The sequence below is a fragment of the Temnothorax americanus genome, unplaced genomic scaffold, assembly GCF_048541705.1.
Source record: "Temnothorax americanus isolate GAGA-0224 unplaced genomic scaffold, ASM4854170v1 Scaffold18, whole genome shotgun sequence".
Classification (NCBI taxonomy): Eukaryota; Metazoa; Arthropoda; class Insecta; order Hymenoptera; family Formicidae; genus Temnothorax; species Temnothorax americanus.
The window spans coordinates 1,027,169-1,038,324 of NW_027509318.1; the positions used below are offsets into that span (position 1 = coordinate 1,027,169).

The window sequence follows — 11,156 nt, forward strand, 5'->3', positions numbered from 1 at the left end:
AATTTAAAATCTCTTATTTTTCCACATTCTCGATTCGATAAATATTAATAAAGATAATAACATTTATATTTAATGTGTATTTTATATAAGTATATTATATATATATATATATATATATATATATATATATATATAATACAATTTTATTGCAGTAATCAGATGTATTCAGTATTTTTCTGTTATATATATATATATATATATATATATATATATATATATATATATATATATATATATATAACAGAAAAATACTGAATACATCTGATTACTGCAATAAAATTGTCTCACTAAAAACCGAAATAAGATTGAATTATAAATATAATTATTACAAAGAAAGAAGAAGTAAAGCTGAAGAAAGTGAAATAAGCAGCGCGACACACTTTTCAAGTACTCGACACAGCAATGAAGGACGAATTGAAATAACACGATTACACATGGTGTGAATTCATATTCCTTACCATGCTTACTTACATATTTGATTAAGAAACGCCAAAATGACGAATCGGTAAAAGTTATTCTTAAATTTTCAATTAAAAAAGATCGGTCCGAGCTTATTGTCTTAAGCTGCGGAAAAAGCTGAATTGTTTCGTCAATTTTCATCACATCATTGATCTTGATTCGCGGTAAATCTTTGATGATGTATTCTCCTTGGTGCGACGCAATGCATGGCCAAGATTCGTGTTTGAGGTTTATTTCTGGTTGATTTTGATGGTCGCACGGCCGATCTGGCCGATCTGGCAGATAGATGCGTCGACGATAAAAAGTGTGGCAGATATATTCCGAGACGGCCGATACGAAGGCAACCAGCACCGAAAATCAAGGTTATCCGGATTAGCAATGAATAAGATTGGCGGCGGGACGCGCGGTGATGGTCGCCTGCCTTGCAGTCCGCTCGTCCTTTTGCCTGGATTTGTAGGACAGTTGAGGATATAGCGGAGGATAGCTCCGAGGACCGCCACACGAACGGAACACCGGTCGACGTGCTGAAAAATCCATAGCTTCCACCCTCGGTGTCATTTGTTCCTCGATGTTTTTACACGTCGCACGCAGAACGCGGATAAAATTCTTCGTCCTTCTCTAAGGCTCAAGAGCACAACATCGACCACTCGATTACGACATGCCTTTGATTTATCTGCGTCCTATTCGAGGACCTCCTCACATCGTCACGAAATAAACATGACCCAAAAAAATTTTCGCATTATTCGTAACTGTGCCACGTGCTTACTCAAGGACAAGGTCTTTCTAAATCTAAGCTATTATAGTAGGGCTATCGAATAATTCCGTTTATACTTGAATTCCAATTTCACCGTGTCCGCGAGAGACTATTTGATAACTTATCTATAAGATAAAAAAATATTGTATTCTATCAACGTATCGACCAGCGGTTATGCCGCATTCAGTTACCAAGCCGGGTAACTTCGCCGAATAAATTCGCATGGAAAACTCGTCCAAAAATGTACGCGGGCAGATATATAGTGGATAGGTGGGAAGCGCGAGCTGCTGGAAGACGGAGGCATGCAAATTCACAGAATCGACGCTGAGTCGGCCGAATTGCATTTAGACAGACGGCAAGATTCCAACGCGGCTCGACGAGTTGCGTAAGAAATTATTGAAAATGTAACGGGCGTACTCCCTTGCACCCCCTTCTCCGCCGACGCCGCGCGCCGGCAGATCGAGAGCACGCACATGCGAGATATCCCTCCGCGAGGCGCGTCCGCGCTGACACGCTCGATCTGCGTGTAGCGGTCGTGCATTGAGCTCTAACGGTCAAGAGAGACGCGCTTTTACATAAGCGCGGATAAGCGGCGTGCATATAATGCAACGCGACCAGAAGCGAACGGGAGCAGATATCCCGGTCGATGGATATGCCAATTGCAAAATTCGCGACGGATACATTTATGGAGAGACCGGGATCTCCCGTTCGCGCAGCGCAGCGCAGCGCGGCGCGGCGTCGCGCGCCCCATGCTCGGCTTGACGACGCCGACGCCTCGCGCCTTCTCCACTGCGACGTGTTACGAGACACGCGTTAGACATGCTGATGCCGATCGAAGGTAAAAGTTTTTTTACGTCTAGAGTCTCGATCTAGGGAACGGGAAGTCCTAAGTTTTCTCTTTGCATCGACATTTTTTTCTTGCGCGAAATCCTTTCATCATTTCCGCGATGTCGCGCTAAGGCGATTTTGAACGAACGGAATTTCGGCTACGAACAGAAATTTGATCCGCGTAATTCAATCGGTTGCGATATTAGTGTTTAATTTCAATCCCGAAAAAAAACTGACACCTCGATTTTTTGGTGAAAAATTTGACACTTGGATTTTTTGCCACTTCGCTTTTTTGTCAAAAAAGTCGATGCGTCAGGCCTTTTTTATTAAGGTGATATCGTTAAGAATTTAATTTCGCAACGATCAACATTCATTTTATGAATGTTGCAGAAAATATATGCGAAACGTGGAGAAATAATTTTAAGATTGCGTTGTATAAAAAGAGTGTCTACCTTTTAATCTGATTAATTTCAATGTAAAAATATCGAGGGTAATGTAACTCTTATAGTTCGCGCAATATAGTCTACCTAGGTCATTACCGAAGCGTCTCGCTCGCCGATCGCACAAACGCGGAATCGTTACGTCGAAGCTCTCTCGTAACCGAGCAAATGAATAAGTATTTGGTTCTAGATCGAGCCGGCGCGAATATTAACACCGCTGTAACGAAGCTTCGCCGCACGAATGGGAACGAGAAAAAGTGACAACGACAAAGAAGTAGTCCATTTTATCGCGATTGCGATTCGCCGCTTGCAACTTCTCACGTTGTCTTCTTTGCCATATGAAACACATTTTCATTTATTTGCATATTTTTATGTATGTATATATAGGTATAGCGAATTATATTGTTTAGCCAATCTATCTCCCCTAGATATCAATCATTTTTTTACGATGCTGAGGGGCCCGATTTTCCGCGGATGGAAAGACGAAGAACATCTTACGCGCTCGGCACCTGTATTATGCACCACGTGAGGTGGTGTCCGCGATTCCTCTCCGGCCTCCTCGATTACGACACTCTTCCGTGTCGATTTATCTCGAGCCGGCTGGCGCGGCGGCGGCCGTCCGGTCGGTCGGCCGCATCTTGCGACGCGAGCGTTGCGGCGGAACCGGTTTTCGGGTGCTCTCTCACGTTTGAATGTCGCACCATTTAATTTCACCCGCGGACGAACTTTCGCGACGAGCATCCAATTATCGCGGCCAAGCGGCCATCCGATAAAAGGGAAATTAGTCTGTCCAACCAGGCAGCGCGCTTAAATGTCCACCTTTGTCACCTACTGCGGTCATGCTTCTGCGTTGATCTCTAAAGGAATAAAACGCGCTATTTGTAAGCGTCAACACAAAGAAATTGTTAATTAGATTAAACTATTATATTTTTAACGTCTCCAATTTAATCCAATTAATTCGCAAATTATGATTTCTTGATTGAACAAAAATTTATTTCGACAAGCCCACAATTAAGTCAGTTCGTTCCAGTTTGTTAAATGTAAAAAACTATTGAAACGTTTTTATCTCCCACGACATTTATAAATCAAACTTCACTTGAATTTACTACGAAATAGGCGAGTTCTCTCCTCCAAAAACCTATATAACAATTTGCAGCAGCATTCCAGGCACGTTCTCGTTTATCGAGTAATCCGAGGTCATGACCATGTACTTAGAGTTCTAAGCTAGGCGAACTGGTCTTGTGGACTCTTCTAGGCGGAGTTTTTCCACAAAAACAGCTCGTGTTCAGGTTAGACGAGTCGCGGTATCGAATAGAACGCGTTTCAATGGCGACTCGCGTTGCTATACTAAGGGATCCGTCCGAGCGAGATGCTCGGCTGAGAGACACGTTAGAAATAAAAGTAAAATTACATTAAAAATCGTACTTAAAAAAATTTTTTTTGAACGTTTACAGATCTGTTGTGATGTAAACTATGTTTGTAACATTATAATAAGACATAAAGAGACATGCAATTTTATAAAAAAAAAAGTACGACAATTATACAACATATCCTTCCTATTCGAGATATAAAAATTAATTCTGTCACAAATCTTTAATTGTTCGAGAAAAAAATGTGCGAAAGCGACGAAGAGAGCTAGCCTACCACAAGGTAAAAACAACGAAAAGAAAGAGATCTATGTTCCAGCTGGCAACTTTATTCTAGTCCCCAACAGAGAACTGTTCTTTTATGTACATCAATGTCCAATGCAAACGCCTAACGCGATCGTCCTGAAGGACGTATGCATAGAAATCCGCAGACGCTCGAGGATCTCCTTCAAGGTGACGTCGAAATCGGCCAAAACCTACGACAAGCAGGTTACGGGATTTTGCATCCGGTGAACATCGAGATCGACAGATCGAGAAATGGATGGTTTATGAGCATAATATTATATCGTAAGTCGTAATGTCATTTCCACAGACCGTTGTCGAACAAAATTCACAGAGGACCAGAATAACGAGAAAAGAAGGATAAGAGAAAAGGGGGTGAGGAAAAGAAGAGGAAAGATACGATGATATTTGCTATAAATGTATTCGTTGCTCTGTGCCCGGCGATTTTGATGCAGCGACGTCGATTTGGATTTCAAATCATGGCCCGGGTGCATCTGTCTAACTTTCGTGGGTCCAGCATTCGATCTTACGTATCGGTATCGCGGGGAGTGCTGCATCGAGAAAAAAAAAGGGAGACATCGGTATAATTCTACCATCTCGGCGGAGAATCGGCACGATAATGTTTGCGATCTTCCGACGAAAATCCGAGCGACATTGTTGCCAGGCGATGGTTCGTCTCTCGAGGATTCGTTTTGGAGATCTCGCACTCCGACGTTGAAGAAAACTATATTCAATGGACTGGATATCTAAAATTAAACTCTTATTCTAATGTAAAATAATTCAGGTTGCACGGAGAAAAAGATTATGCACGGAAATATAAAGATTCTCTTAGAGTATAAATTATTTAAAATAAGAAAAAATATTGTTTAAATATCGCGGATACACGGAATTATATTTCATGTCCTAAAAAATAACTATAATACATGTAGATTTAAAGCTATAATTGTCGATCAGATTTTCATTTAAAATGCAAGCGACCAACGGATCGACGATCGGACCTGGACAGCTTCTTCTTGGCAGGATATTAATGTCGGAGTCCTTAAGCGGTATCCCGATCGCATCTGACGCGCGGTTTAAAACGGATACAGTCAAATTGCATCTGCTCTTGGCGCGCTGATAGAAGTTGCGATATTCCGAGTTGCTCTAACCGACGCACATAGGCGCTCGATAATTAATCGGCATGCCTATCGGTCGCAATTTGACGCGGCAGAATCGGCTGCAAGTGACAGATGATAACGTACAATCGGACAGTGCTATCTAAACGGCACATAACGTTAGACAGAATCTATGAATTTATATCTGCCGTGAAGATTTTTATGAACAAAATCTATTAATGTAGATAGGTGACGCAGAAGCGTTAGATACATTAACATATATGCAGTATAGAAATTTAAACGAGTCTATAAAATCGATTAGAACATAGTAACTATCTATTTTTCTACATGATGATATCATCTAAAAAATATCTCAATGACGAAAAAATTTCAAGTTATATTCACCTTATAGAATTTGACAGACGTCAGAGACTCGGCCATTTATTATAGGATAAGGGAACGATGCGATGTCGCCCGATAACAGCCTCGAAATGGATGTTAACCGAAGGACACTTTTGGTCGACGTGGGTGTTTGATGTGTCGGCGATATGCAACCAGTGGCAGGCCGAAATGTACGCGACATGACGCGTTACACGCTCGCCGCTCGCGTCCAGGACATCGAAATGCGCGATAGAGCCGCCCACCTCTATCGCTGCGTTATCAAAATGCACATAAATCCACAGGTCCTGATGCGCGGGAGGTTAAATCTGAATTGCAGGACACCCGGGACCCGGGCGGATCGGACGGATGCAGAGTAGAGTAGAGCTGTGTACCGGGACCTAAATGCGGTCCGAATTTTTAACCGTCCCAACCGATTTGACCCCACTGCGACCTGCTAAAAAAAAAAGGAGATCAGCCACGCGCCGAGCGAGGATATTCGTGGATCGAAAATCCTGATTTTCCGTATGTATATATACGTATCTTGTTTACGCCTTTATATAATTTCATTCCGAAGGGAGCTAACGGTGAGCGTCGACCAAAATACAAGGACAGGGAAGAAAAGATTCAATCGATATCGCGTTATCAATTTTATGTAGCAATAATCAGATCAGATTTTCAAATTAATAGAGAAGGTACTCCTAAAATATTTTGGAATAATTTGAAAACGTACAACTATATCGAATTAAAATGACAATTCTATTAAATCATTAGAAAATCGTAAGAGTGAATAATCAATGACGAATTGTTGGATTGAGCTACGATATTCATCTCAAAAGACGAAAGAGTGTTCGTTTAACGTGGCGAGCTTACAGAACCTGTACTTCGGTTGCAGGAATTATTATCGTGTCTACCGGCGTGTTTTCCGAGATGAATTTCTCGGAGGATGTTTACGCGAAAGGTAACAAGAATACCTTTGCCCGAAGGCTAACCCGGCCTTATCCGCCTTATGTTGTGGATGGCTGATCGCAGGGCCGAGAATTGCGCGTATGAAGAAGGACGGAGAGGATCGCATTAAGGAACGGAGGTTCTATTTTCCCCGGCGTCAGTCAGTGGAATCCCGACGGAGACATGTATTTAGGAGAGTCGTGCATCTATCTAGCCGATGGCAACATTAGTCAGGAATCCAGTCTTTGAGCACGGCTACTAGACGCGATTTATATTCCTATGATAGTGCGTCAACTCGTGGATTAACTTCTATTAGAGCGTTAACTGATGGACACTACAAGAAGCAATTCTCGATAAATAACGAACATCCCTTTCCAGATGAATACTTACAGCAATAGCACAAACAAAAAAGATGATGAAAATTGAATTTATCTTTACTTGAATTAGACACACTTTTCTCTTTTAAAAATTGATAGTAAAAAATGTATATTAGCAATAGTTGATGCGAGATAAAAGTTAAAAGAAAAATCACAGTTTTGTATCCATTGAAATAACTTGCTGCGATGTCGATGATCTGTCTCACCAAGATACAGACTCTTCCGTCAACGGTAGCTACGGATGGTGTGTAGTCGAGGCACACGAACACGCGTCATACGGTTCGGGAACAGTCTGTGACCGAGTTTCGACAGGTAAATAAGCACGCGTATCACGAGAGAGCGTGTGACGCGTGGCTCGGCGGTTTCATTTCCTACGTCGTACGAAACGCCAGTTGCATCAGAAAGTTGCATAAGAAAGAGAAAGAGAGAGAGATTCTTTCCTCCGTGGAGCGCCGATGAATCACTGCCGGATTCCCTCGCCGCCCAAGTGTAACTGGAATATTCGAAACACCAACGGACCGTGGCGATTCACGCGTCGAGTTCCTCGTTACGCTATACGCGTAGAAGGCTCTCGGACTAACCAGAAATTTCCATTTTGAGATATCATAGGAATTTCCAAGCTGAGGACATTATTTTAATATCGTCGTCAACAAATTTAGTTAAAAGCATTACTAATTACACAATTGTACAATATCGTTGCATTTAAATACCGTTACGATTATGTTTCTTCATAAATTTCTATTCTTTTGACTTCTTCTTTGACATTATATGACTGCTCAGATTTCTGGACATTTCGTAATGTAACGAGCTATACAGATAACTCTAAGCAAATATAATTAACAACCGAAGGACGCAACCTATAACGGACCTATGGTATTTTTTCAACATCAATGCCGAAGACCCAACATTTTTATACCTTTCCTGTTTTCGATATTTGTTGTTTGTCGCCCATATCGAAACCGCTGGTCCCCGAGAGCTCTCTTCCGGGGTAATGGCCGCTGCGGTGAATGAATATGTAAGAACGCTGGCCTTGACATTCGTTGGCTTTCAAATGAAGATTTCTTCGGGTTTATCGATATATATCTGTTACCATTTTTTAATTTTTTTTTTTAATACTTGTCCGTCGCAACTGCATGCCTCGCGAGGTACAGCTATTTATGTCTTACGTCAAGCATATTCCGACATATCCCAGCACACGTAGTTCGATGACGTTTCCTTCGCTCACATGAGCGAAACGTGCTGTCTCCAATAATGCAAAAGTCATTGCGGTGTGTCAAGCGTTCGCAGTGTATACGCGCGCTGACCTACCGCGAATTCATATCATCTTGACAAGAATCGGGACATGCATTACAAATTAATTAATATCACATAATGCTTGATAATGCGCTTGATAATAGAGCACTGATTCTAATCAAAAATTGTAAATTTAAGTATTCGTTGCTTTCCGTAATTTTACTAATAAACATATGTTGTTTTATTATTTACAAGGGAGATGCAATTCGTGACAGACTTACAGGGATAATTAACATCAGCAATGCGGTTGCTGCTCGAGGTTTTAAAATTGAAAACAATGCATATTTACTTCGAACTTGCATGTTTGTACGTTTTTGTGCGATAACTGAATGAAATTGAGCGCAAAAAGGACTAATGAGATGCGGGAGATGATGTTGGCCTTGACCGACCAGGAAGGCGGAGTAGGGATGAACGAGTCCCCCGATCGTCTGGGTCAGGCAGTATTTCAGAGACTTCCTTGCTGAAGTTTTAAGCGATAACAAACACTGCGATATATTTTCTGCTCACGGTCTTTCACGTTTCTTTTCGCTATTTCTCGCGAATGCCGAACTGTAATTGCACGTGTTATTGATTTCCTATATGCTATTCGATTTCCAGCCTAAAAAATCTCTGAAATTTCGCTCGCAAAACGTAAACAACTGTATAGTTATATAAATTCAATCAAAGAAGTATCAGATGCGTACATGCCGCAAAAAATATCGACAATTATTTCATAATTGCTATGGAATATTTAGCGTGAATCATTTGTAGCATCATATGTTATCTACAACTAATTGCACTGTTTCCGAGAAATCACTCATTGCTAAAATAAAAAATTGTTTTTTAACAAAACATGTTTTTTCTGTCTTTTAAGGAAAACAAATTGTAAATGTTTATTCGTGAGATATTCGGGCAATAGTGGAGTGTACTTCTGATCATCGTGCTACTTCTTCCTCTCGTGCTTTCGGGCCAACATAACGTAGGTTGTGAAAACAGTGTTTATTGGTTTTCTCGCGGCTCTGGATTATTTTTTCCCACTGCCGCGAACATGCCGGAAAGCAGTAAACGCGTGGAATCTGAGTTCGATGGACCCCAGCTTGATTCTGACGTAATTCGCTTCCAGGTCGTCCACGGGTGGTAGATTTCCTCTCCGTTCACAGAAGCGCGCGCGTGCACACGTTATGTTGGTACAAATTTCACCGAAACCTGTTATGCCACCGATAAAGACGGGTTTACGACTGCAGCGGCGTCACCGTGTATCACGACCGATGTCATTGACTTTTGCTGGCGCGTCCGCCAATTTGCATGCTGACAACGATAAACGACTGCTTTTTCCACGTTCTTCTTCGCGATCGCATCGACAGCGAAATTTGCGCGCGACGAACGCGCCTGTTTCGTGACCGGGACCATTCGGCCATATCGATCCTTGTTACATCGCAATGATTTTAAACGATAATACGTCCTTTAACATTCGATTGCATTCACACATCCTCATTCGAGCAGTAATTAAATGTGTATTAACACTGTGTTCATATATTTTTTCTCGCCTTTGCTCTCTGTCACTTATTTTCAGTTCGATTTTAGAGATATATTCTTTAGCCTGTTGCTTCAATTTTACAATCGTGAACAATTGATTTGTTTAGTAAGTATTGACGATCACGGACGTTATACGGCTTATAGATCGATAATATTGGCATGACAGGGAAAACTTTTATCATGAGCGAGAACATTCGATAGTAGGAACCGTTTGCGAGAGAGGAGGATGACCGAGACCCGTGATATGTTATCGGCGACCCGATTATGCCGCGCATACTCTGACCGAGACCGAAAAAAGAAGTCATCCAAAAAACTCCGGATTTGATCCCAATCTATGCTGATGTAGTATTGAAGCATGTGAGCTTGGGTCAATCCATGCATAATGAAATTTTGACTTGCATATATATCCGCGTTTGGTGAAGCTAACACCGATCTACGTGTGTATATATGCGTGCGTGAGCAATTTACATGGATTTATCGTGGATGAATTGTGGGACCACGTGGAAGCGATGAAAGTAATTTAACCAACATCCCCTTTTCCGCTTTTTCACTTTTGCCGAATAAAAGGGAAACTGCAGGTGGGGCTCGTTCAGTCGTCTTTAAAGCGCCGAGACCCGACAGAGAGCATGAATTGGGAGATTGTTCCCAGAGAAAGAACATTTCTCTGAAAAATACCGAAAAGAACGCCATGAAGATATTCCACGCACGCATTATTAAGATATAATTTACGAAGAAACGTTTCGTCGATACTTTCTCATGATGATCGGAAAGCATTTATAACTTCTTCAATTTCACATCTTTTGAAAGTGAAAATATTTTCGGTAATTTTCCCAGGATAACATATACGCATTCTAAGAATATTCTAAGGGTTTTCTTTCACCTTATCCTCGTATCGTTGATATCGCGATACTTTCTAATAACACAGCCAATGCTGGTCGGATGGCGCGTCATTCATATGAGAACGGGTCCCCCATAAATTCTGAGCAATACCTCTTTTTATCGCGGCTGTGCCCCTCCATCTTTCTCCCAGAGAGTGTACGGAGAGATGCACTCGCGCCTCGTCCTTCATCTCGCGCGACGAAGGAAGACGCGTCCCATCCTTCTTCCCTCCCCCTGCAAATGCCGGTCGGCGGGCTGAATGCGACGGCATCCTGGTTCGTCCTTGAATATTCAATGGCGGTAGCTCCGAGAAGGGCGAGTGTTTACTTAGTTGCAATCTCGTAACTCGGTCTCTCGGTCGTCCGCATTTTTATGCGTCTGCCTTAGCCTTAATCGTCGTATTATGAGCCGCAGGTGTATCCTGACATGGATTTTAGGCACCAACGGATACCGACTGGGGAGCCCGAGGGCACCGCAGGAGTTTAACAGGATGCCCACCGGGATCTCGACAGAGATGTTGTCTTTCTTCTTCTACGCGTCCT

The 11,156-nt window shown here is 42.0% G+C and overlaps 1 long non-coding RNA gene across 2 annotated transcripts; it reads right to left on the reverse strand.

Moving 5' to 3' along the window:
• Positions 1-3,351: 3,351 nt before the first annotated feature.
• On the reverse strand, positions 3,352-10,682 carry LOC143896308 (uncharacterized). 2 transcript variants are annotated; one of them, XR_013256608.1, is made up of 3 exons: positions 7,083-10,682; positions 5,630-6,884; positions 3,352-5,346 (listed from the first exon to the last, which is right to left on the reverse strand). It is a non-coding gene; the product is annotated as an uncharacterized LOC143896308 (long non-coding RNA). The 2 variants fall into 2 exon arrangements; XR_013256609.1 differs by lacking the exon at positions 7,083-10,682 and having other exon boundaries at positions 5,630-6,059; positions 6,577-7,065.
• Between the last annotated feature and the right edge of the window lie 474 nt (positions 10,683-11,156).